General features: G+C 49.5%; 1 protein-coding gene across 25 annotated transcripts in view; it reads left to right on the top strand.

Annotated features, from left to right (window-relative positions):
• Window positions 1-22,471, top strand: part of CYRIB (CYFIP related Rac1 interactor B) — a 223,457-nt gene that overhangs the window by 106,928 nt on the left and 94,058 nt on the right. For all 25 annotated transcript variants that reach the window (XM_069731904.1, XM_069731911.1, XM_069731905.1 and 22 more), the window contains one exon: window positions 18,578-18,659. The gene's annotated coding sequence lies outside the window, so the exon portion shown is untranslated. The remainder of the gene's footprint in view (window positions 1-18,577; window positions 18,660-22,471) is intronic.

Here is a 22,471-nt window from a genome sequence, read left to right as displayed (position 1 = left end):
CTTGTACATAGGAGCCGTATTATAGTAGTTATATTCTTGTACATAGGGACAGTATTATAGTAGTTATATTCTTGTACATAGGAGCAGTATTATAGTAGTTATATTCTTGTACATAGGAGCAGTATTATAGTAGTTATATTCTTGTACATAGGAGCCGTATTATAGTAGTTATATTCTTGTACATTAGGGCAGTATTATAGTAGTTATATTCTTGTACATAGGAGCAGTATTATAGTAGTTATATTCTTGTACATATGGGGCAGTATTATAGTAGTTATTTTCTTGTACATAGGAGCAGTATTATAGTAGTTATATTCTTGTACATAGGGAGCAGTATTATAGTAGTTATTTTCTTGTGTATAGGGGCAGTATTATAGTAGTTATATTATTGTGTATAGGGGCAGTATTATAGTAGTTATATTATTGTGTATAGGGGCAGTATTATAGTAGTTATATTCTTGTACATAGGGAGCAGTATTATAGTAGTTATTTTCTTGTGTATAGGGGCAGTATTATAGTAGTTATATTCTTGTACATAGGGAGCAGTATTATAGTAGTTATTTTCTTGTGTATAGGGGCAGTATTATAGTAGTTATATTCTTGTACATAGGGAGCAGTATTATAGTAGTTATTTTCTTGTGTATAGGGGCAGTATTATAGTAGTTATATTATTGTGTATAGGGGCAGTATTATAGTAGTTATATTCTTGCACATAGGTGCAGTATTATAGTAGTTATTTTCTTGTGTATAGGGGCAGTATTATAGTAGTTATATTCTTGTACATAGGGGCAGTATTATAGTAGTTATATTCTTGTACATAGGGGCAGTATTATAGTAGTTATATTCTTGTACATAGGTGCAGTATTATAGTAGTTATATTCTTGCACATAGGTGCAGTATTATAGTAGTTATTTTCTTGTGTATAGGGGCAGTATTATAGTAGTTATATTCTTGTACATAGGGAGCAGTATTATAGTAGTTATTTTCTTGTGTATAGGGGCAGTATTATAGTAGTTATATTATTGTGTATAGGGGCAGTATTATAGTAGTTATATTCTTGCACATAGGTGCAGTATTATAGTAGTTATTTTCTTGTGTATAGGGGCAGTATTATAGTAGTTATATTCTTGTACATAGGGGCAGTATTATAGTAGTTATATTCTTGTACATAGGGGCAGTATTATAGTAGTTATATTCTTGTACATAGGTGCAGTATTATAGTAGTTATATTCTTGCACATAGGTGCAGTATTATAGTAGTTATTTTCTTGTGTATAGGGGCAGTATTATAGTAGTTATATTATTGTGTATAGGGGCAGTATTTCCCTGTACTTTCCCCTGTGTGCGGTCTTGTTCTATGTCCCTATGCACCATCACCCCTGTATCGTCTCCATTATCTGACATGGCAGCAGTAATGTCTCCTGGTCCGTTCTTTCCCTGGCGCTGGTTAGCAGTTTCCTCCGGTGATGCCAGGCTCGGCCACCCACCGTGTGATGTTGGTGTGCGTGGCGCCTTATTACCCTATTACATGTTGGGCAGATAATGCCAGGCTGCCGCTGTCTGAGCCTGTGCCATGAATACTAATGGAAAGCCTCGGTGTGAATGGAAGGTATGGTTACGGCTACTCCCCGGCTGCTGCACGGTGTAGCCACAATCGCAATCCTATCTTAGATGTAGATCGCTAATCTGCTTTGTTTAACCCTTTGTGGACCTCTGCACTGGCTGCACATAGTCTGTGACTTATATGTGCCGGATCTGTATAATGTGAAAGTGGTGATTATATAACAGAGGAGCTGAGCCATTAACCCCGACCGAGCCATGTTGTCATCCAGCTTTTCCTCCTGACATTTCCTTTCTGTTGAATGGGAAGACCCGGTGCCCGAAGCGGCTCCATTACAGAGACGAATCTGGTTCTACCGCTGACTGCAAAAATGTGTTGACCTGTTTATATAGCGGCAGCTCGTGGACGGGTTCCAGGTAGAAGCTGGAGGATTATTGTCACACGTTTGTCTCAACAGTATAGAAAGTTGTTGAAGATCTGTTACCAAACAAATCCTATGTTGTCAATGTGGCGCCACAGATCGGGTGTGAGGTGGAGCGCTCCTCTTCCTCGTGCAGCATAGTTGGCGTGGAGCGCTCCTCTTCCTCGTGCAGCATAGTTGGCGTGGAGCGCTCCTCTTCCTCGTGCAGCATAGTTGGCGTGGAGCGCTCCTCTTTCTCGTTCAGCATAGTTGGCGTGGAGCGCTCCTCTTCCTCGTTCAGCATAGTTGGCGTGGAGCGCTCCTCTTCCTCGTGCAGCATAGTCGGCGTGGAGCGCTCCTCCTCCTCGTACAGCATAGTCGGCGTGGAGCGCTCCTCTTCCTCGTACAGCATAGTCGGCGTGGAGCGCTCCTCTTCCTCGTACAGCATAGTTGGCGAGGAGCGCTCCTCTTCGTCGTACAGCATAGTTGGCGTGGAGCGCTCCTCTTCCTCGTTCAGCATAGTTGGCGTGGAGCGCTCCTCTTCCTTGTGCAGCATAGTTGGCGTGGGGCGCTCCTCTTCCTTGTGCAGCATAGTCGGCGTGGAGCGCTCCCCTTCCTCGTGCAGCATAGTTGGCGAGGAGCGCTCCTCTTCCTCGTGCAGTATAGTTGGCGTGGAGCGCTCCTCTTCCTTGTGCAGCATAGTTGGCGTTGGGCGCTCCTCTTCCTCGTGCAGCATAGTCGGCGTGGAGCGCTCCCCTTCCTCGTGCAGCATAGTTGGCGAGGAGCGCTCCTCTTCCTTGTGCAGCATAGTTGGCGTGGAGCGCTCCCCTTCCTCGTGCAGCATAGTTGGCGAGGAGCGCTCCCCTTCCTCGTGCAGCATAGTTGGCGTGGAGCACTCCTCTTCCTTGTGCAGCATAGTTGGCGTGGAGCGCTCCTCTTCCTCGTGCAGCATAGTCGGCGTGGAGCGCTCCCCTTCTTCGTGCAGCATAGTTGGCGAGGAGCGCTCCTCTTCCTCGTGCAGTATAGTTGGCGAGGAGCGCTCCTCTTCCTCGTGCAGTATAGTTGGCGTGGAGCGCTCCCCTTCCTCGTGCAGCATAGTTGGCGTGGAGCGCTCTCAATCCTCGTGCAGCATAGTCGGCGTGGAGCGCTCCTCTTCCTCGTTCAGCATAGTTGGCGCGGAGCGCTCCTCTTCCTCGTGCTGCATAGTCGGCGTGGAGCGCTCCTCTTCCTCGTTCAGCATAGTTGGCGAGGAGCGCTCCTCTTTCTCGTGCAGTATAGTTGGCGAGGAGCGCTCCTCTTCCTCGTGCAGTATAGTTGGCGTGGAGCGCTCCCCTTCCTCGTGCAGCATAGTTGGCGTGGAGCGCTCTCAATCCTCGTGCAGCATAGTCGGCGTGGAGCGCTCCTCTTCCTCGTTCAGCATAGTTGGCGTGGAGCGCTCTCAATCCTCGTGCAGCATAGTCGGCGTGGAGCGCTCCTCTTCCTCGTTCAGCATAGTTGGCGTGGAGCGCTCTCAATCCTCGTGCAGCATAGTCGGTGCTGAGCGCTCCTCTTCCTCGTTCAGCATAGTTGGCGTGGAGCGCTCCCCTTCCTCCTGCAGCATGCAGTTTTGGCCAAAAGTATTGACACCCCTGCAATTCTGTCAGATAATACTCAGTTTCTTCCTGAAAATGATTGCAATCACAAATTCTTTGGTATTATAATCTTCATTTATTTTGTCTTAGATGAAAAAACACAAAAAGAATTGTCCTAAAGCCAAATTGGATATAATTCCACACCAAACATAAAAAAGGGGATGGACAAAAGTATTGGCACCGTTCGAAAAATCATGTGATGCTTCTCTAATTAGTGTAATTAACAGCACCTGTAACTTACCTGTGGCACCTAACAGGTGTTGGCAATAACTAAATTACACTTGCAGCCAGTTGACATGGATTAAAGTTGACTCAACCTCTGTCCTGTGTCCTTGTGTGTACCACATTGAGCATGGAGAAAAGAAAGAAGACCAAAGAACTGTCTGAGGACTTGAGAAACCAAATTGTGAGGAAGCATGAGCAATCTCAAGGCTACAAGTCCATCTCCAAAGACCTGAATGTTCCTGTGCCTACCGTGCGCAGTGTCATCAAGAAGTGTAAAGCCCATGGCACTGTGGCTAACCTCCCTAGATGTGGACGGAAAAGAAAAATTGACAAGAGATTTCAACGCAAGATTGTGCGGATGTTGGATAAAGAACCTCGACTAACATCCAAACAAGTTCAAGCTGCCCTGCAGTCCGAGGGTACAACAGTGTCAACCCATACTATCCGTCAGCATCTGAATGAAAGGGACTGTATGGTAGGAGACCCAGGAATACCCCACTTCTTACCCGAGACATAAAAAAGCCAGGCTGGAGTTTGCCAAAACTTACCTGAAAAAGCCTAAAATGTTTTGGAAGAATGTTCTCTGGTCAGATGAGACAAAAGTAGAGCTTTTGGGGCAAAGGCATCAACATAGAGTTTACAGTAGAAAAAAAGAGGCATTCAAAGAAAAGAACACGGTCCCTACAGTCAAACATGGCGGAGGTTCCCTGATGTTTTGGGGTTGCTTTGCTGCCTCTGGCACTGGACTGCTTGACAGTGTGCATGGCATTATGAAGTCTGAAGGCTACCAACAAGTTTTGCAGCATAATGTAGGGCCCAGTGTGAGAAAGCTGGGTCTCCCTCAGAGGTCATGGGTCTTCCAGCAGGACAATGACCCAAAACGCACTTCCAAAAGCACTAGAAAATGGTTAGAGAGAAAGCACTGGCAACTTCTAAGGTGGCCAGCAATGAGTCCAGACCTGAATCCCATAGAACACCTGTGGAGAGATCTAAAAATGGCAGTTTGGAGAAGGCGCCCTTCAAATATCAGGGACCTGGAGCAGTTTGCCAAAGAAGAATGGTCTAAAATTCCAGCAGAGCATTGTAAGAAACTCATTGATGGTTACCGGAAGCGGTTGGTCGCAGTTATTTTGGCTAAAGGTTGTGCAACCAAGTATTAGGCTGAGGGTGCCAACACTTTTGTCTGGCCCATTTTTGGAGTTTTGTGTGAAATGATCAATGTTTTGCTTTTTGCTTCATTCTCTTTTGTGTTTTTTCATTTAAGACAAATTAAATGAAGATAATAATAACAAATAATTTGTGTTTGCAATCATTTCAGGAAGAAACTGAGTATTATCTGACAGAATTGCAGAGGTGTCAATACTTTTGGCCACAACTGTAGTTGGCGTGGAGCGCTCCTCTTCCTCGTACAGCATAGTCAGCGTGTAGCGCTCCTCTTCCTCGTGCAGCATAGTTGGCGTGTAGCGCTCCTCTTCCTTGTGCAGCATAGTCAGCGTGTAGCGCTCCTCTTCCTCGTGCAGCATAGTCAGCGTGTAGCGCTCCTCTTCCTCGTGCAGCATAGTTGGCGTGTAGCGCTCCTCTTCCTCGTTCAGCATAGTTGGCGTGGAGTGCTCCTCTTCCTCGTTCAGCATAGTTGGTGTGGAGCTCTCCTCTTCCTCGTTCAGCATAGTTGGCGTGAAGCGCTCCTCTTCCTCGTTCAGCATATTTGGCGCGGAGCGCACCTCTTCCTCGTTCAGCATAGTTGGTGTGGAGCGCTCCTCTTCCTCGTTCAGCATAGTTGGCGTGGAGCGCTCCTCTTCCTCGTGCAGCATAGTCGGCGTGGAGCGCTCCTCTTCCTCATGCAGCATAGTTGGCGTGGAGCTCTCCCTTTCCTCGTGCAGCATAGTCGGCGTGGAGCGCTCCTCTTCCTCGTACAGCATAGACGGTGTGGAGCGCTCCTCTTCCTCGTACAGCATAGACGGTGTGGAGCGCTCCTCTTCCTCGTACAGGATAGTCGGTGTTGAGCGCTCCTCTTCCTCGTGCAGCATAGTTGGCGTGGAGCGCTCCTCTTCGTACAGCATAGTCGGTGTGGAGCGCTCCTCTTCCTCGTACAGCATAGTCGGTGTGGAGCGCTCCTCTTCCTCGTACAGCATAGTCGGTGTGGAGCGCTCCTCTTCCTCGTACAGCATAGTTGGCGAGGAGCCCTCCCCTTCTTCGTGCAGCATAGTTGGCGTGGAGCGCTCCTCTTCCTCGTGCAGCATAGTTGGCGAGGAGCGCTCCCCTTCTTCGTGCAGCATAGTCGGTGTGGAGCGCTCCTCTTCCTCGTACAGCATAGTTGGCGTGGAGCGCTCCTCTTCCTCGTGCAGCATAGTCGGCGTGGAGCGCTCCTCTTCCTCGTGCAGCATAGCTGGCGTGGAGCGTTCCCTTTCCTCGTGCAGCATAGTCGGCGTGGAGCGCTCCTCTTCCTCTTGCAGCATAGTTGGCGTGGAGCGCTCCTCTTCCTCGTACAGCATAGTTGGCGTGGAGCGCTCCTCTTCCTCGTACAGCATAGTCGGCGTGGAGCGTTCCCCTTCTTCGTGCAGCATAGTTGGCGTGGAGCGCTCCTCTTCCTCGTACAGCATAGTTGGCGTGGAGCGCTCCGCTTCCTCGTACAGCATAGTTGGCGTGGAGCGCTCCTCTTCCTCGTGCAGCATAGTCGGCGTGGAGCGCTCCTCTTCCTCGTGCAGCATAGTTGGCGTGGAGCGCTCCTCTTCCTCGTGCAGCATAGTCGGCGTTGAGCGCTCCTCTTCCTCGTGCGGCGCATTCGGCGCGGAGCGCTCCCTCCCATTATTGATCATGGTGTCCACAGCGCTCTCTCATCCTGTTTTTGCCGTGGTGTTCCCCCGCGATCATTATCACCACCACATTGTGTCACTTCTGACTCGGATCGTTTTAATTCTGCTTAGGTAAATGGATTAGTGCAGGGTCCTCGCTGGACACGGGCTCCGTGCTGCCGGACAGGGAGTGTCATTATACACACCACAGCTGATTCTCCTGATGTAGCAGAGCTGAGTTTGTTGGCCCCTCATCCCTGTTGCTTCTGCATTCATTGTGGTTAGGTGAGAACCGCACCAGCACTGCTACATCTGACAGCGTCACCAGCAGGCTGACTACCACTGTGCGAAGTCTCCTGCCTGTCATCTTGGTTGTCAGAAATGTCTATAAACCGGAGTTATGCTGGATTTGTACTCGGTGGGCTGCAGGATAACCCTCCCTTCCCCCCCACTTTTTTGCAGGTGTTTTTAGGTGATAAGTCAGCAGGTTTTGCTATGAAATGTGAGAGCAGCATGATGTAGGGGCTGAGACCCTGATTCCAGCAATGTGTCACTTACTGTGCTTCTTCCTGCAGTTTTTTTTTTAATAAAAATCACTTTTTATCAGCAGGAGATTATCACTACAGGACTAGGTGCGTTGTGCCTCCTGGTCCATCCACGCCCCCCAGCACTGATTGAATGTGCACAGAAGCAGCCTATTAGTGGTGTGGGGTTGGGATTCTACAGAGCTAAGCATTTCAGCTCTGCTAAATCTACAGCAGAGAAAAAAAAAGAATGGATTTTAATCAGAACTGCAGCAAGCAGCTCAGAAAGTGACTCATCACTGGAATCAGGATCTCCCTACATCATGATGCTCTCAGATTACATAGCAAAAACCTGATGACAGATTCCCTTTAAGGGGGTGGGAGGACTGCAGAACCAAACTTGGGTTTCTTCAGATTGGAAAGACTGAGACTTAAAGGGACGATCTAATAATTGTGCATTATAAAGAAACAATACAGAGATCTGTATAATGAGCTGTGCTTTCATCTAGGCTTTCAACAGTGACCAACGGACTTAACAGCAGTGTGGCTATGTAATCTTTACTATAAGAGCAGTAAGAATATGGATTCTTTACTGTAAGAGCGGTGAGACTATGGATTCTTTACTGTAAGAGCGGTGAGACTATGGATTCTTTACTGTAAGAGCGGTGAGACTATGGATTCTTTACTGTAAGAGCGGTGAGACTATGGATTCTTTACTGTGAGGGTATGTGCACACGACGCGGATTTTGCTGCGGATCCGCAGCAGTTCCCCATGAGTTTACAGTACGTTGTAAACCTATGGGAAACAAAAAACGCTGTGCACATGCTGCGGAAAAAAACACGCGGAAACGCAGAGGTTTACAATCTTCAGCATGTCACTTTCTGCGGATTCTGCAGCGGTTTTACAACTGCTCCAATAGAATTCCGCAGTTGTAAAACCGCAGAAAAACCGTGATAAATCCGCAGCGGTTTTCCACTGCGGATTTATTAAATCTCCTGAAATCTGCCGCGGAAAAATCCGCAGTAGACCAGAATACGTGTGCACGTAGCCTAAGAGCGGATTCTTTTCTGTAAGAGCAGTGAGACTATGGATTCCTTTCTGTAAGAGCAGTGAGACTACGGATTATTTTCTGTAAGAGCAGTGAGACTACGGATTATTTTCTGTAAGAGCAGTGAGACTACGGATTCTTTTCTGTAAGAGCAGTGAGACTATGGATTCTTTTCTGTAAGAGCAGTGAGACTACGGATTCTTTTCTGTAAGAGCAGTGAGACTACGGATTCTTTTCTGTAAGAGCAGTAAGACTACGGATTCTTTTCTGTAAGAACAGTGAGACTATGGATTCCTTTCTGTAAGAGCAGTGAGACTACGGATTCTTTTCTGTAAGAGCAGTGAGACGTGAGACTACGGATTCTTTACGTATGTTGGAATGGTCGATTCAAACAAATTCATGGATATCGTTATGAAAAATGCAATATTTTGAGTTATGGGACACATTGCCTTTTTCCTTTCAGCAGTTTCCTGAGTTGCACTCTGTAGCGTGCGGTGTACACATAGTTACATTGCTGACCCCAGTACATGTGCCACTGTTGCCTTCCGGGGTTGCACTATTGATCAGTGTAACCCTTTGTGTGCTGCGGGTGATCGGGAGTGGCCCGCAGCCTCTGGCGTCCGTCCCTGGTGCAGTATATTGATAGTGATGTGTATAACGAGCGGGGGATTAATTGGGTCAGCCACGTGTTAGTGCCGCTGATACACTGCATGGGAAGAGGTCATATCAGGGCAGGATCGGTCGGGTACTGTCTGCTGCTCCCTCTCTGTTGTGGCAGTGCCCAGACTTATCCAGAGCATCGGTCACAGAGGAGGACTTGGGGGGCTGGGATCACTTTCTAAGTGTGGTCTGTAATGTAGAATTTTTTTTTTTTTTTGCCTGTTGTCATCTTGACGTTTTCTCATCTCCAGAGCTGCATTCAGAATTCGGCAGTGGTTTTTGCTTGGGTGCTTTTTCTCTCTGCCGCACCCTCTCGCCACATATGTGGAGTTGTGTCCAGGGACAGGACTGACTTTAAAGGATTAATCCCAAAAGTTATCCCATACGATCGATTGCTGAATGCTGCAATACCTGACAATGCCACAGAGAAGTGTGGTGCTGTTCTTGGTTATTTGTGGTGTCCTGCTGCCCAGCATTGTGGGTTACTTATCCGATACCGGTGCGACTCCCCACCATCAGGTCTGTGAAGGTCCTGACACTGTGGTGTATGTGCGGGGTCCGCGGCCCCTTTCTCTGGGATGTTCCCGGCCCCCGTCTGACAGCTGCGGTTACATTCACTGACCGTAGCAGAAGGCAATTACTTCACTTCTCCATTTTCCATGCTCCTCTGTGCGGTAACCTTTACTTTTTTTTTTGCATTCCTCTTCTGGAATTTTAATTCTCTGCTGTGTTTGTTTTTATAAATTTTGTACATCACTTATGGCAGCCGGTCCTCCCCGTGCCCTGAAACACCACAGCAATGCACCCAACTCTGTCTACCCATCCATCCTCTCCTTCTCCCTTCCTTCTTTTTCCTCCCTTCCTTCCTTTTTCCTCCCTTTCCTTCTTTTCCTCCCTTTCTTCTTTTTCCTCCCTTCCTTTTTTCCTTCCTCCCTTCCTTTTTTCCTTCCTCCCTTCCTTTTTTCCTTCCTCCCTTCCTTTTCCTCCTTTCCTTTTCCTCCCTTCCTTTTCCTCCCTTCCTTTTCCTCCCTTCCTTATCCTCCCTTCCTTATCCTCCTTTCCTTATCCTCCTTTCCTTATCCTCCCTTCCTTTTCCTCCCTTCCTTTTCCTCCCTTCCTTTTCCTCCCTTCCTTTTCCTCCCTTCCTTATCCTCCCTTCCTTATCCTCCCTTCCTTTTCCTCCCTTCCTTTTCCTCCCTTCCTTTTCCTCCCTTCCTTTTCCTCCCTTCCTTTTCCTCCCTTCCTTTTCCTCCCTTCCTTTTCCTCCCTTCCTTTTCCTCCCTTCCTTTTCCTCCCTTCCTTTTCCTCCCTTCCTTTTCCTCCCTTCCTTTTCCTCCCTTCCTTTTCCTCCCTTCCTTTTCCTCCCTTCCTTTTCCTCCCTTCCTTTTCCTCCCTTCCTTTTCCTCCCTTCCTTTTTCCTCCCTTTTCCTCTTTTATCTTCTTTTTACTCCCTTCCTTCTTTCCTTCTTTCGGTGTGGGGGTAGCTTTGCTCCTCATTCAGGGTGTGGGGGTAGCTTGGCTCGTTGTACAGTGTGCCAGCTGTGTGCGAATAGCAGAGGCCTGATCTGGGGTGATCTCTCAGTGCCGGGGGTGATCTCTCAGTGCCGGGGTCTCTGCTCGTGCAGGTCGGTGGTGGACCGCAGCACGCTGATGTCTGGAGGCCGATGTTCTGCTCGCTGACGTTATTCTTTTTGGCTCTTTCGCTTCCCCGGAAAACCTCCGCTCGTCAGTCCTAGAAAGCAACAAGTGCTGAGTGCGGCCCCCGGCCCCTGCTCTATTCTATGGAGATTTCAATTATTCTTTATTATTGAGAAGTCTCCACGATGGAAAGCGCAGGTTCATCGGGGTCATCACCCAGCTTTTCACACACCCTGCTGTCTACCAGTCGGCCTTGTTTTGCAGTGCCGTTTTCTTCCTTTTGTGCCAGTCTTCACTGCAGTTGTAGAATGATATTCGCCAGACATGAAAAAACCATCTTGAGTCGAGATGAAGGTAAAGGGCGCAGGGAGGGATCTCAGAGGAAACGTCCATCTGATGAGAAATCATACAGAGCACAGGAGCCGGACGTCCCCGCGCTCTCTGGTGACGTCCCCGCGCTCTGTGGTGACGTCCCCGCGCTCTGTGGTGACGTCCCCGCGCTCTGTGGTGACGTCCCCGCGCTCTGTGGTGACGTCCCCGCGCTCTGTGGTGACGTCCCCGCGCTCTGTGGTGACGTCCCCGCGCTCTGTGGTGACGTCCCCGCGCTCTGTGGTGACGCCCCCGCGCTCTGTGGTGACGCCCCCGCGCTCTGTGGTGACGCCCCCGCGCTCTGTGGTGACGCCCCCGCGCTCTGTGGTGACGCCCCCGCGCTCTGTGGTGACGCCCCCGCGCTCTGTGGTGACGCCCCCGCGCTCTGTGGTGACGCCCCCCGCGCTCTGTGGTGACGCCCCCGCGCTCTGTGGTGACGCCCCCGCGCTCTGTGGTGACGCCCCCGCGCTCTGTGGTGACGCCCCCGCGCTCTGTGGTGACGTCCCCGCGCTCTGTGGTGACGCCCCCGCGCTCTGTGGGGACGCCGCCGCTACCGTGCAGATCTGTCTGCGGTCTCCATTACCTCCCCAGTGACCCCGACATCATGACCACAATAGCGTTACCTTCAGAAATGTCCTCCTGCATCGGGCATGAAAGGGAAGACATTAATGCATGCGCTTATTGAATTTACCATCGCTGACGAGCTTCATCTCCTTGAAGTCGGCCTTAATGAGCAGCGAGCGCGCCGAGCTGCCCCCGAGGACACGGCTAATTAAACACCAGAGACCCCGTGTGCTGACGAATCGGGGGGGGCAGCCAGTGGGACGGGATTTCTGTTCCCAGTTTTTTATTTTATTTATTTTTTAACCCTCTGTGCATGAAAATTAACTTCTTTCCAAGGAAAATTGCATCGTCCTCGGCTGAAAAAGGTAAAATGTTAGCGGCCCAATGGACGTCACACAGCTGTGTATCCGGTCCGGACAAATCTCTGTGAGGGACCCCCTTTTCCCGCTTTTCTACCACACCCCCTTGTCAGATAAGACGGCGAAAGTGTTTAGGAATCCTATTAGCCTTATTTTCGTAAAGCTAGAAGAATCCCCTTTAATTATGTCTGCACTTCACCTTTAAGGGCTACACGGCCGCGGTTCGTCGCTCACGGCAGGCTGCGGACTTTGTGAAGCCAAGGTCTCGGGTCTTCCTTGAGCATTTGGCTTCACGATTTCAAGAACTTGCTCAGAACTCCAGAGCTGAAATCCTAGTTGAGCCGCGGTGTGCCGGCGTGGTGCTGTTTTCTGCCGGCGTGGTGCTGTCTTCTGCCGGCGTGGTGCTGTCTTCTGCCGGCGTGGTGCTGTTTTCTGCCGGCGTGGTGCTGTCTTCTGCCGGCGTGGTGCTGTCTTCTGCCGGCGTGGTGCTGTTTTCTGCCGGCGTGGTGCTGTTTTCTGCCGGCGTGGTGCTGTCTTCTGCCGGCGTGGTGCGGTTTTCTGCCGGCGTGGTGCTGTTTTCTGTCCCCGCTGGTTATTTTGCATAGTATCCCTGTGCATTAATGCACATTCTCGTAACCCTTTCCCTGCCGGCAGCTTCGCGCAGACGTGCAGGACGGGACACGAGCGAATTGCACGGCATTTAGAGGAAGGCGTTGTGCTGGCGCTTCCTCACCCGTCGCTCCCGGCTTCCCCTTTCTCCGAGATTACACTACGTATGACAGTTCAGAATACGGAAGTCTCCATAGAGGAACTACACATCCCAGCGTGCCACGCCACTTATCGACCACTGAAACCTGCCAGGATGCCACTTGCTGATCTATATTGTCACTGGGTTAGTAACTGGCTTAGTGATAGAAAGCAGAGGGTGGTTATAAATGGTATAGTCTCTAACTGGGTCGCTGTGACCAGTGGGGTACCGCAGGGGTCAGTATTGGGACCTGTTCTCTTCAACATATTCATTAATGATCTGGTAGAAGGTTTACACAGTAAAATATCGATATTTGCAGATGATACAAAACTATGTAAAGCAGTTAATACAAGAGAAGATAGTATTCTGCTACAGATGGATCTGGATAAGTTGGAAACTTGGGCTGAAAGGTGGCAGATGAGGTTTAACAATGATAAATGTAAGGTTATACACATGGGAAGAGGGAATCAATGTCACCATTACACACTGAATGGGAAACCACTGGGTAAATCTGACAGGGAGAAGGACTTGGGGATCCTAGTTAATGATAAACTTACCTGGAGCAGCCAGTGCCAGGCAGCAGCTGCCAAGGCAAACAGGATCATGGGGTGCATTAAAAGAGGTCTGGATACACATGATGAGAGCATTATACTGCCTCTGTACAAATCCCTAGTTAGACCGCACATGGAGTACTGTGTCCAGTTTTGGGCACCGGTGCTCAGGAAGGATATAATGGAACTAGAGAGAGTACAAAGGAGGGCAACAAAATTAATAAAGGGGATGGGAGAACTACAATACCCAGATAGATTAGCGAATTTAGGATTATTTAGTCTAGAAAAAAGACGACTGAGGGGCGATCTAATAACCATGTATAAGTATATAAGGGGACAATACAAATATCTCGCTGAGGATCTGTTTATACCAAGGAAGGTGACGGGCACAAGGGGGCATTCTTTGCGTCTGGAGGAGAGAAGGTTTTTCCACCAACATAGAAGAGGATTCTTTACTGTTAGGGCAGTGAGAATCTGGAATTGCTTGCCTGAGGAGGTGGTGATGGCGAACTCAGTCGAGGGGTTCAAGAGAGGCCTGGATGTCTTCCTGGAGCAGAACAATATTGTATCATACAATTAGGTTCTGTAGAAGGACGTAGATCTGGGGATTTATTATGATGGAATATAGGCTGAACTGGATGGACAAATGTCTTTTTTCGGCCTTACTAACTATGTTACTATGTTACTATGTTCTACTGGGGGGTACAGTTTTTAGCCCCTATTTAAATGTGTGATTGGTGAGGGTCGGACCGCTGGGACCCCCGCTGTGCTCCATTTACTGTATGGGAGCAGTGGTGTTACACGGTCAGTACCGCACCCATGGGAGTGATGGAGGGGCGGATCACTCACACACGGGACGTTAGGACCCCCAGCGATCGTACATTTATGTGTTTTGGTTATGGGGAGCCACGACCGCTGGTGGCGCACATGGCTCGTGGACCCAATATTCGGGCTTACCTAGGAGGGGTGTAGGTAAGCGGCCACCTTGTGCTCACTGCAGCTCCTGATGGTGGAGTCAGGCTTGTGTGGCAGGTGGCCACCAGGTAGCCTCCTAGGCAGCCCCCGATCCTGCAGCTGCTGACCCCAGGGGTCAGATTCGCAGACACAGACTTGGGCTCCGTTCACACTACTCAGGCAGGACGGATACTGACACCGAGGCACAGACAGGGCTGGATTCACACTGGTTTCAGCAGTCTGGATATACGTCATTTACATTCATCCATTGGTCACACATGGACGAGGGGCCGAGGTTCAGGCACTGGCCACACACAGACCAGGGGATGAGGTTCAGACACTGGCCACACACGGACCAGGGGATGAGGTTCAGACACTGGCCACACAAGGACCATTGAACGAGGTTCAGGCACTGGCCACACACAGACCAGGGGACGAGGTGCAGGCACTGGCCACACACAGACCAGGGGACGAGGTGCAGGCACTGGCCACACACAGACCAGGGGACGAGGTGCAGGCACTGGCCACACACGGACCAGGGGACGAGGTTCAGGAACTGGCCACACACGGACCATCGGATGAGGTTCAGGCACTGGCCACACACGGACCATCGGATGAGGTTCAGGCACTGGCCACACACGGACCATCGGATGAGGTTCAGGCACTGGCCACACACGGACCAGGGGACGAGGTGCAGGCACTGGCCACACACGGACCAGGGGACGAGGTTCAGGCACTAGCCACACACGGACCATCGGATGAGGTTCAGGCACTGGCCACACACAGACCAGGGGCCGAGGTTCAGGCACTGGCCACACACGGACCAGGGGCCGAGGTTCAGGCACTGGCCACACACGGACCAGGGGACGAGGTGCAGGCACTGGCCACACACGGACCAGGGGACGAGGTGCAGGCACTGGCCACACACGGACCAGGGGACGAGGTTCAGACACTGGCCACACACGGACCAGGGGATGAGGTTCAGACACTGGCCACACACAGACCATCGGATGAGGTTCAGGCACTGGCCACACACGGACCAGGGGACGAGGTGCAGGCACTGGCCACACACGGACCAGGGGACGAGGTTCAGACAATGGCCACACATGGACCAGGGGACGAGGTTCAGACACTAGCCACACACAGACCATCGGATGAGGTTCAGGCACTGGCCACACATGGACCAGGGGACGAGGTTCAGGCACTGGCCACACACGGACCAGGGGACGAGGTTCAGGCACTGGCCACACACGGACCAGGGGACGAGGTTCAGGCTCTGGCCACACACGGACCAGGGAACGAGGGTCAAGCACTGGCCACACACGGACCAGGGGACCTAACAAACTAATGAATACACGTTGCTTGGCAGCTCCCTATTGGGGAGTTCCCACCTTTCATGCAAGGTGCCTCCCGCCTATTTGCATCTTAGCAGGGGCACAGGCGCTAGGTGCGCCACCGGGAAGTGCGGCGTTCACAGAGAAACCGAAAGTAGGAGGAGGAAAGGGAACCGAGCAGGGGCGCCCGCATTGGCGTCTCACGGAGCATCACTTTTTAAAGGAATTCTCCTGCTCTGACCAAAAGAAAAGATGTAATGCTTATGTGGCCGATCCCCGCTGCTCCTGTTACTTATCCGGAGCCCTCTGGTTTTGAGTTGATACTAATGGCAGGACATGCCCCTTGGGCCATACCTGCCGGGTGGACAGATGGTTAAGAGGGCATGGGATCAGATAAGTGTTTGAATCGGTGTTTAAGGGAACGTCAAGGGTTAGTGTTGCTACACCTGGCTGATGTTGGGGTCCACTGGAGAGGGGGGCCCACGTCTGCTCTCCCATCTGCACTAGAGGTCCTGCTACCCCTCTGATGGGAAGATGCCGGCCTATAATCCCAAAATGTAAATGTTTTGTTCACCGAGCCACTTAGCTATCACTTGGTATCCATCATGCGGTAAAAGCAGTCATCACCACATTGCTCCTGGATGATGGGAGAAGTTGTTCTTGGAGGAGGGTTGGATCCCATTCTTTATTCATGGTCGTGTTGCTGGGGAGAATTGTGAGTGAGCCCCTCCATGGATGATCTCAGGAGGCTTTACTGTTAAGACACAGGACCTTTTCTTCTCCAATCATTCTTCCTGTTGGAAGGGGCTTCATGAGAGAAAATAACTTTACACCCCGTCCTCTGTCATTCTGTCCTTGATGTTTTCCTTGGAGAAAAGTGTCTTCTTTGCTGCCGTTCTTGTCACCAGGCCTCCTCCAAAAGCCTTCTCCTCCCTGACGCCTGCCTGCTTCCATCTCAAGGCAAGCTCTGCGTTCACGATGAACCGATCCCATACCTGAATCCATTTTAGGAGACGGTCTTTGCACTTGCTGGGCTTTTTTTTTTTGGGTGCCTTCAAGCCTTTTTCAAAGCAATTGAACCTGATCCCTTTTAAAGTTCTTGATGATCTGATAATTAGTTGATTTAGGCGCAATCTTACAAGCAGCAATGTCCTTGCCTGTAAAGCCATAATGAATGCACATGTTTCCTTGGAGTTAATCTGCGTGACAGTGATATCTGCTGCCTCGTCCTCGTTGACACTTTCTCCCGCGCTAACCACTGAAATGATCTTTTACAATTACTGTTCCTAGCAATCTGGAATTAATGCAAATTGCTGCTATAAAAACCGAAGCGGTGAAGCTTTGCAAGAACCAAAATTTGTGGCAGTCCCAAAACTTTTGACCACGATGACTGTAGCATGTTGGATAATTAGATACTACGGTGTAAGGAGGCTCGTGGATCATGGCCGTGGCAAGTTCAGTATGACTTTTCCCCCCGGTAAATACCTCCAGTGTCGTCCTTGTCGTTGCTGAGAACAGACCCCTGCAGCTAAAATTTGGGAGTGGCGGGAGGAGGCCGTACAGACAAACTGGTTCTTCCTCATAACTGGGATGACTTTCTCCAATTTCTTTGTATCCTCGGGTTATCCTGCTGGAGCTGTCATCTGGCTTCTTACTGTAGGGCGAATTACAACGTGGAGTTAAAAAAAAAAAAAAAAAAAAAAAAAGGGTAAAAACTAAATCTGACAATAATTTTTTTTTTTTTTTTTAACCTATTTTGCGCTGTCCGGTAGAGCAGAACTTGTGACATTTTATCAAACCCTTTTCAGATATCCGCTGCGGAGAAAATGAAATACTATAAGACCAAATTGCACCACTGCAAAGGGTCTCCTGTAACCCAGGCCTTAAAGGGGATGTCCAGGATGAAAAAAAAGTTTTTTTGTTTTTTTTCTTCTTTTAAAGATCAAGCTCAGATGTCAGCTACATGCTGTGATGGGTGCTCTCAAGAATTCACTATTAGTAACAAAGTAATGTGTATTGCTGTAAAGTTGCTGATATCATTTATTAATCGGTGTGACTTCTCAGAATATTCTGTTGTTTCTAAGAAGCATGAGGAATAATAGTATTTATGGCTTGTACCCTAACTTTCAACAACCGCTGCAGCATGGTGAATATTACACAGCAGTAATGAGAGGTGTAACTGTGAATCCAGCTCTGGGAAGAAATAAACACTTAATACAAAGCAACAACAGAATCAAGGATATCATATAGAAGTACTGATTTTGTGTAGTTGTGCACCAGCACTAGGATGAGATAAAACACTAGGAAGCCGCAACATGGAGGGTGTCACACAGTAGTACTAAATGGTGTAGCTGTGAATCAAGAACTAAAATTGGATAAAACACCATAAACTAACAGAATGGAGAATATACCACAGCAGTATTGAGTGATGAAGCGGTGAATCAAACACTAGGATGAGATAAAAGACCAGAATGTGGCAGTATGGAGAGTATTCTACAGCAGTATTGAGTGGTGTAGCTGTGAATCCAGCACTACGGTGAGATAAAACCATAAAGTAGCAGCAGAAGAATGGAGGAAATCATACAGTGGTACTGAGCGATGTACCTATGAATCCAGCACTAGAATGAGATAAAACCATAAAGTAGCAGCAGAAAAGTGGGGGATATCATACCATTGTACTGAGTGGTGTAGCTGTTATTCCAGCACTGGAATAAGACAACCATAGAGCAGTAGTAGCATGGAGCATATTGTATAATTGTACTGAGTGGTGTATCTGTGAATACAGCACTAGACTGAAATAAAACCATGAAGCAGAAGAGTGGGGGATATCATACAATTGTAATGAGTGGTGTAGCTGTAAATCCAATACTAGAAAGAGATAAGTTACCATAAAGCAGTAGCAGCATGCAGGATATCATATAATTGTATTGAGTGGTGTAGCGGTGAATGCAACAGTAGCATGAGATAAGACACCATGAAGCAGTAGCAGCATGCAGGACATCATACAGCCGTAGTGAACAGTGTAGCTGTGAATCCAGCACTATGCTTAAGATAAAACACCAGAACGCAGCAGCATAATCTGTGAGTGTCTTTCTCACGCTGCTCCTCTCCGTAAACTTCCACTGCTCTTTTTCCGGTTTGATGTTTGGTATTTTCCTATTGGGAATGTTTTGCTTTGGTGGGGGGGAGTAACGATTCTTTTGGTTTTGTTCTTTCCAGACCCTCAGGAGCGAGCTGCCGCACCTCGGAGCCTGGCGTACAGGCGATTCTCGGAGACGTGTGAGGAGCCTCTCATCTGCTGGTAAATATTTGCTCAGCTGTCCCCTCTTCAGAAGTGGGGCTGCGTACCGAGAACGGCAGGATGGGACTTGTCCACTCTACGTGCTCCCTGGCTGCGGAGCTGCTCCCTCCCGTCTGTAGGGGGAGAAGTAAATATACCCGATGCGGGTGACGAATGTGGAAATGTATTTCAAGGGGGTATGACCCGCCCCTCCGCCCCTGTAGGAGACCCCCTAGTTAAAGGGGTTGTCCACTTTTAATAATTAAACCTTAACCATTAGTAAGCAAATAAGTTCTGCAGCTTTCCAGTGTATTTGTGTGCATCTTCCTCACCATTGTCAGGATCTCTGCCTCCTGTCAGTGAATGCAGTGACTGTTCAGTGTTTCCTACCATTGTATCCCCTGCGGTCTGCGACTGATGCATCTGATCTGCACTGATACATTGTCTGCACAGGATAAAACTGCAGCGAACCCTCAGCTGTGCCGAGCGCGTCCGTGTAATTCATGGTAACTGGCGCCGGCGGCTGACTAGTTCGATCTGTGGCAGCGGTGCCTTGCGGTACTGACAATGTGCGGCACGCGGTGATCGGCAGCGATTGTGGAGAAAAGAAAACCTCCATCACTGATTCATCGTCTCTTATTACAGGGGTGTACGGTCCCCTCCCCCGCTGCAGGCCATTCAGGGTGTGCATCCAAGCTAATGGAGTGAGATACGGTCTGCTGAGCTGTGTATCTAAGCCTGTCCTGCGATACTCTGTGGTTCTGTGTATCTAAGCCTATGCTATGATACTCTGCGGTGTATCTAAGCCTATTCTGTGATACTCTACGGTGTATCTAAGCCTATCTGCGTTGTATCTAAGCCTATGCTGTGATGCTCTGCGGTGTATCTAAGCCTATGCTGTGACACTCTCTGCTGTGTATCTAAGCCTATGCTGTGACTCTCTGCGGTGTATCTAAGCCTATGCTGTGACACACTCTGCGGTGTATCTAAGCCTATGCTGTGACCCTCTGCGATGTATCTAAGCCTATGCTGTGACACTCTCTGCGGTGTATCTAAGCCTATGCTGTGACACTCTCTGCGGTGTATCTAAGCCTATGCTGTGACCCTCTGCGGTGTATCTAAGCCTATGCTGTGACTCTGCGGTGTATCTAAGCCTATCCTGTGACACTCTCTGCGGTGTATCTAAGCCTATGCTGTGACTCTCTGCGGTGTATCTAAGCCTATGCTGTGACTCTCTGCGGTGTATCTAAGCCTATGCTGTGACACTCTCTGCGGTGTATCTAAGCCTAGGCTGTGACTCTGCGGTGTATCTAAGCCTATGCTGTGACCCTCTGCGGTGTATCTAAGCCTATGCTGTGACTCTGCGGTGTATCTAAGCCTATCCTGTGACACTCTCTGCGGTGTATCTAAGCCTATGCTGTGACTCTCTGCGGTGTATCTAAGCCTATGCTGTGACTCTCTGCGGTGTATCTAAGCCTAGGCTGTGACCGTCTGCGGTGTATCTAAGCCTAGGCTGTGACTCTGCGGTGTATCTAAGCCTATGCTGTGACACTCTCTGCGGTGTATCTAAGCCTAGGCTGTGACCCTCTGCGGTGTATCTAAGCCTATGCTGTGACTCTCTGCGGTGTATCTAAGCCTATGCTGTGACACTCTCTGCGGTGTATCTAAGCCTATGATGTGACTCTCTGCGGTGTATCTAAGCCTAGGCTGTGACCGTCTGCGGTGTATCTAAGCCTAGGCTGTGACTCTGCGGTGTATCTAAGCCTAGGCTGTGACCCTCTGCGGTGTATCTAAGCCTATGCTGTGACTCTCTGCGGTGTATCTAAGCCTATGCTGTGACTCTCTGCGGTGTATCTAAGCCTATGCTGTGACTCTCTGCGGTGTATCTAAGCCTATGCTGTGACTCTCTGCGGTGTATCTAAGCCTATGCTGTGACACTCTCTGCGGTGTATCTAAGCCTATGCTGTGACTCTCTGCGGTGTATCTAAGCCTATGCTGTGACTCTCTGCGGTGTATCTAAGCCTATGCTGTGACACTCTCTGCGGTGTATCTAAGCCTATGCTGTGACTCTCTGCGGTGTATCTAAGCCTATGCTGTAACACTCTGCGGTGTATCTAAGCCTATACTGTGACACTCTGTGGTGTATCTAAGCCTATGCTGTGACACTGCGGTGTATCTAAGCCTATGCTGTAACACTCTGCAGTGTATCTAAGCCTATACGGTGACTCTCTGCTGTGTATCTAAGCCTACGCTGTGACTCTGCGGTGTATCTAAGCCTATGCTGTGACTCTCTGCGGTGTATCTAAGCCTATGCTGTGACTCTCTGCGGTGTATCTAAGCCTACGCTGTGACTCTGCGGTGTATCTAAGCCTATGCTGTGACTCTCTGCGGTGTATCTAAGCCTATGCTGTGACTCTCTGCGGTGTATCTAAGTCTATGCTGTAACACTCTGCGGTGTATCTAAGCCTATACTGTGACACTCTGTGGTGTATCTAAGCCTATGCTGTGACACTGCGGTGTATCTAAGCCTATGCTGTAACACTCTGCAGTGTATCTAAGCCTATACGGTGACTCTCTGCTGTGTATCTAAGCCTGTGCGGTGACTCTCTGCTGTGTATCTAAGCCTATGCTGTGACTCTCTGCGGTGTATCTAAGCCTATCCTGTGACTCTGCGGTGTATCTAAGCCTATGCTGTGACTCTGCGGTGTATCTAAGCCTATGCTGTGACTCTGCGGTGTATCTAAGCCTATGCTGTGACACTCTGGTGTATCTAAGCCTATGCTGTGACTCTCTGCGGTGTATCTAAGCCTATGCTGTGACTCTCTGCGGTGTATCTAAGCCTAGGCTGTGACACTCTCTGCGGTGTATCTAAGCCTATGCTGTGACACTCTGCGGTGTATCTAAGCCTATGCTGTGACTCTCTGCGGTGTATCTAAGCCTATGCTGTGACTCTCTGCGGTGTATCTAAGCCTATGCTGTGACACTCTCTGCGGTGTATCTAAGCCTATGCTGTGACACTCTGCGGTGTATCTAAGCCTATGCTGTGACACTCTCTGCGGTGTATCTAAGCCTATGCTGTGACTCTCTGCGGTGTATCTAAGCCTAGGCTGTGACTCTCTGTGGTGTATCTAAGCCTATGCTGTGACACTCTCTGCGGTGTATCTAAGCCTATGCTGTGACACTGCGGTGTATCTAAGCCTAAGCTGTGACTCTGCGGTGTATCTAAACCTATGCTGTGACTCTCTGCGGTGTATCTAAGCATATGCTGTGACACTCTCTGCGGTGTATCTAAGCCTATGCTGTGACTCTGCGGTGTATCTAAGCCTACGCTGTGACTCTGCGGTGTATCTAAACCTATGCTGTGACTCTCTGCGGTGTATCTAAGCCTATGCTGTGACTCTCTGCGGTGTATCTAAGCCTATGCTGTGACTCTGCGGTGTATCTAAGCCTATCCTGTGACTCTCTGCGGTGTATCTAAGCCTATGCTGTGACACTGCGGTGTATCTAAGCCTAGGCTGTGACTCTCTGCGGTGTATCTAAGCCTATGCTGTGACTCTCTGCGGTGTATCTAAGCCTATGCTGTGACTCTCTGCGGTGTATCTAAGCCTATGCTGTGACTCTGCGGTGTATCTAAGCCTATCCTGTGACTCTCTGCGGTGTATCTAAGCCTATGCTGTGACTCTGCGGTGTATCTAAGCCTATCCTGTGACTCTCTGCGGTGTATCTAAGCCTATGCTGTGACTCTGCGGTGTATCTAAACCTATGCTGTGACTCTCTGCGGTGTATCTAAGCCTATGCTGTGACTCTGCGGTGTATCTAAGCCTAGGCTGTGA

This window comes from Ranitomeya imitator, chromosome 6, assembly GCF_032444005.1.
Source record: "Ranitomeya imitator isolate aRanImi1 chromosome 6, aRanImi1.pri, whole genome shotgun sequence".
Classification (NCBI taxonomy): Eukaryota; Metazoa; Chordata; class Amphibia; order Anura; family Dendrobatidae; genus Ranitomeya; species Ranitomeya imitator.
Note: the sequence above shows the minus strand (reverse complement) of the source record. Positions and strands in the feature narration are given on the sequence as shown.